We start from the raw sequence: 4739 nt of genomic DNA on the forward strand, positions 1-4739 counted from the left end.
GTGGTGACATCTCTGGGGACAGTGTGGTGACACCCCTGGGGACAGCGTGGTGACATCCCAGGGGACAGTGTGGTGACATCCCTGGGGACAGTGTGGTGACATCTCTGGGGACAGCGTGGTGACACCCCTGGGGACAGTGTGGTGACATCCCAGGGGACAGCGTGGTGACATCCCAGGGGACAGTGTGGTGACACCCCTGGGGACAGTGTGGTGACATCCCAGGGGACAGTGTGGTGACATCTCTGGGGACAGCGTGGTGACATTCCTGGGGACAGTGTGGTGACATCCCAGGGGACAGTGTGGTGACATCTCTGGGGACAGCGTGGTGACATTCCTGGGGACAGCGTGGTGACATCCCAGGGGACAGTGTGGTGACATCTCTGGGGACAGCGTGGTGACATTCCTGGGGACAGTGTGGTGACATCTCTGGGGACAGCGTGGCCCCACAGATATCCAGCAGCAAACTGGGGTGTCCGATGGGGACCCCCAAAGCAACAACACCCCTTGGGCGGCGACACTTACCGGGAGCCAACAGAAACCCCCGCTCCGGGCAGACGGAGGCCTTGTTGTAATGGGGCGGGGGGACGGAGATGCTCTGACACCCACAGGGAAAAGCTTTGTGTGCTATTGTGCCTCTGTGCCGGGCACTGGGGAGGCCAAACCATGAATCCTGGGGGCAGTTTTGGGCCTCTCAGGCCAAGAAAGGCCTTGAGGTGCTGGAGCGAGTTGAGAGAAGGGAACGGAGCTGGGGAAGGGGCTGGAGCACAAGGGTGATGGGAGCGGCTGAGGGAGCTGGGGGTTCAGCTGGAGAACAGGAGCTGAGGGGAGACCTTCTGATCTCTGACCTGCCTGAAAGGAGCTTGGAGCCAGGGGGGGTCGGGCTCTGCTCCCCAGGAACAAGCGCCAGGACCAGAGGAAACGGCCTCAAGTTGCGCCAGGGGAGGTTGAGGTTGGATCTGGGGAACAATTTCTTCCCCAAAGGGCTGTGGGGCATTGGAACAGGCTGCCCAGGGCAGTGCTGGAGTCGCCATCCCTGGAGGGGCTGGACAGACGGACATGAGGTTCTCAGGACATGGGGCAGTGCCAGGGCTGGGGAACGGTTGGACTCGATGATCTTGAGGGCCTCTTCCAACTGAAATGATTCTATTCTAACATGGAAATGTGGTGCCTGAGCGCAGGGGGCTGTGGGGGTTCAGGGAAGCCAAAGCCTGGGGGGGTTTGGGGTCCCCTCTGCTTGCAGGGTGGCCCAGGGTGGCCCTCCTGGCTGAGCGAACAGGCCCAAGACACTGCAAGGAGGCACCAGAAACTCCATGGTACCCCCTAAGAGCATCCTGGGGTGGCCGTCACCCCACATAGGGGCTTTTTGCTGAGGAAGGGGTGTCCACGGGTCCTCAGACTGGCTGGATCCCTTGGGGACGAGGGACAGGGTGTGCGCTGCCGGGGTGGGACAGCCCTGGACAGGAAAGCGGGGCAGCCCCAGCTCCAGCATCCCTGTGGCCGTCCCCACCGTGTCCCACTGTCGTGCATCCGTGTGAGCGCGTGCCCACGCACCCAGCGGGGTCACCCGAGCGAGCTGGGACGGCAGCGTCACCTCCGGCTGCCAGGCCCAGGTGACACATGGAGCATCCCCCCTCAGCATCCCCTCTCAGCATCCCCACCACAGCATCCCCACTTCAGCATCCCCCCTCTCAGCATCCCCACCACAGCATCCCCCCCTCAGCACCCCCCTCTCAGCATCCCCCCCTCAGCATCCCCACCTCAGCATCCCCCCCTCAGCATCCCCCCTCAGCATCCCCACCACAGCATCCCCCCCTCAGCATCCCCACCACAGCATCCCCCCCTCAGCATCCCCACTTCAGCATCCCCCCCCAGCATCCCCACCTCAGCATCCCCACCTCAGCATCCCCACCACAGCATCCCCCCCTCAGCATCCCCCCCTCAGCATCCCCACCACAGCATCCCCCCCCCAGCATCCCCACCTCAGCATCCCCCCCTCAGCATCCCCACCTCAGCATCCCCCCCTCCGCATCCCCCCTCAGCATCCCCACCACAGCATCCCCCCCTCAGCATCCTCCCCTCAGTGGGGTTTCTGGTGGGAGCTGGAACCCCGGACCCCGAGCGACACCCGCTGCAGCACGGGGGGCTGGGGAGGGCAGGAAAGAAAGAGCCAGAGGCACAGAAAATTATCAGAAACGTGTATTTTTTTTCTTTTTAATAGTAAACCTCTTTACAACAAATATAGTGAAAGAGTTTCCAAACAAAACTCATAAGAATTTTTCATGGTAATTATTATTATTATCATCATTTTTTTATCTCTTTTTTTTCTTTTCTTATTGTGGAATATACAATAACGCATCACCATACAGCACAAAAAAAGGAATATTGAAAAAACGAAACAGACGTCTCAACCACGTGCTGCAGTCCCTGGGAAGGAGCCACTGATTGTCAAGGGTGCAGGTCGGGAGCAGGGACGGGAGAGGATGGGGACGGGGGCGACGGCGTCCCCAGGACTCGGGAGGTTCTCGGCCGGGCCGGACCCCGAGGGTGCAAATACTCAAAAGAAAGACAGAATGAGTCAAAGATCCCGGTTAAAAGTTACAAGCTCTTGGTGTAAATCCTCCCAGCCCTCCCAACGCTGCTGCTTGGCTTTCGATGCGTCGCGCCCCAAGAGCTGCTACGGAGCAGGGACACCCTGGTCCCTGCGCCCCGTCCGCAGGACAAGCGTCACCATCCCACCGCTGTCACCGTCCCCCTGCTGTCACCATCCCACCACTGTCACCGTCCCACCGTTGTCACCGTCCCACCGCTGTCACCGTCCCACCGCTGTCACCGTCCCCGCTGTCCCCATCTGCCACCCGCGGGCGCAGAGTCCCTTGACTCACACACACACGCACACGTACACACACACATATGGAGGAGCATCAGGAAAAACAAAAGGTTAAAAATATATATATATTTATAGATACATGGTTTGTTGTATTTTTTTTTTTTCCTTTTAAATTGCTTCTCAAAACAATAAATAAAACTACTGAGGGGAAGCGCACGTTCTGTTTTGTTTCCACCTGTGCAGCATCCTGGGGGGGAGAAGAGCAGAGCTGTCTGTGCCGATACAGACGGGCTGAGCTGCGCAGGACATTGAGTGACCATCACCCGGAAAAGCTGGGGAGGGGGTCGGTTTATTTTTTTTTTTCTTTTAGTGCATCATTTTAAGGGTCTTGTCTATTTTGCAAAGATTGTTGGGTCGGTTTATTTTTTTTTTTCTTTTAGTGCATCATTTTAAGGGTCTTGTCTATTTTGCAAAGATTGTTGCAGAGCGTGCGACCTGCTTCACATGAGCTCCAGGGAGCAAGGGGGGCGAAGGGGCTGGGGGAAGAACGAGGACCCAACACGAGGCCATCAGAGGGACCTGTTTGCTGAGGGGACGCAGCGGCACAGCCGCCACGGTCCCCGCTCATTCCAGCACCTTATTTGCCTGCAAACCGCTGGGAAAGAGCTGCGGGGCCGCGGGGAGCGGTGGTGCCAGAGCCGGGCAGGGCTGCTCATCCCTCGGCTTGAAGGGAGATGCCAGGAGCCCGCGGGGACGTCCCAGCATTGGTCCTGTCCCCGTTTGCACCCAGGGAAAGGACTCTCCGTACCGCTCTGCAGCGCGTTCCCACCCGGAGAGTGAGGAACTGCACTGGCCTCTACATCTTGGTGGCTCCGGCAGGAAAATTCCCCTCTGCAAACCCAGACGAGGTCAAGAAATCCCTTTTCCTCACCACGAAGCTGGCGGTTGCCCCACGTCCTGGGGCAAAATGCAGGGGGGCAGCGGCCCAGCCTGGCCCAGCAACGTCTTGTTTCTCTGCTCATGGCATCGGGGATGTTCTAAAATCCCCAGTTCCCAGAAAACCATCCCAGTCCGCTCCGATGTGCAGTGGGATGCCCAGTGCAGCTCCCTGAGCCACACCACCCTCTTCTGGCTTAAAGAAAGCATTTGAAAATAAAGGCATCGCTCTTAGAAAACGGAACTCCAGAGGAATAAACTGGAAAATAAAGGTGTTTTCCACTGGCTGGGGAAGGAAAGGGGAGCTGGGACCATCCCGTCCGCTCCTCCACGGTCCCCGATTCCTGCCGGGAGCCCGAGCATCCCCGCACACCCGCTGCCTCCCTATTGCCAGGACTTGCTCAAAGATATTTGTGGGTGTTGCTGACCCCCCGGGTGACACGTTGCTGACCCCCCGGGTGACACGTCAGCGCTTTGGGGACCCCCTGCGGAAAAGCATCACTGGTGCTCAAGTCACGGCACCCCCAGCCGGGAGCCTGGCGGGGTCTGGGAGATGGAAAATCAGGGAGTGGGGAGAGATGGGGTGCACGGGAAGAGCCAAAAGGGTTAAACAAGAAATATCTGTACAGTTCGGCCATGTCCAAAGTCAGTATTATTACAATATACTCTGACAAAAATATAATCTCGTTTCATATCAATACAACCAAAAAAAAAAATCAAAAAAACCAAATCCAAACAGTTTTCTGTACTGTTACCATTGCTAACATATTGAAACTCGCTATTTACAGTTACAGTAGCCAGGTAAAATACGACAAGTGAAAGGTCAGCGAGAGAGAAGGAGCGGGGAGAAGGACAGATGAGGGAGACAAATCTCTGGAGAAAAGCAAAAAGGAAAGGAAAGGCCCTCGTACACCCCCAGCATGGCTTCTGGCTTCCCACGGGGAAGGGCCACAGAGGTAGCAAAAACATAAAACTC

The sequence above is a fragment of the Caloenas nicobarica genome, chromosome 31, assembly GCF_036013445.1.
Source record: "Caloenas nicobarica isolate bCalNic1 chromosome 31, bCalNic1.hap1, whole genome shotgun sequence".
NCBI classification, from domain to species: domain Eukaryota; kingdom Metazoa; phylum Chordata; class Aves; order Columbiformes; family Columbidae; genus Caloenas; species Caloenas nicobarica.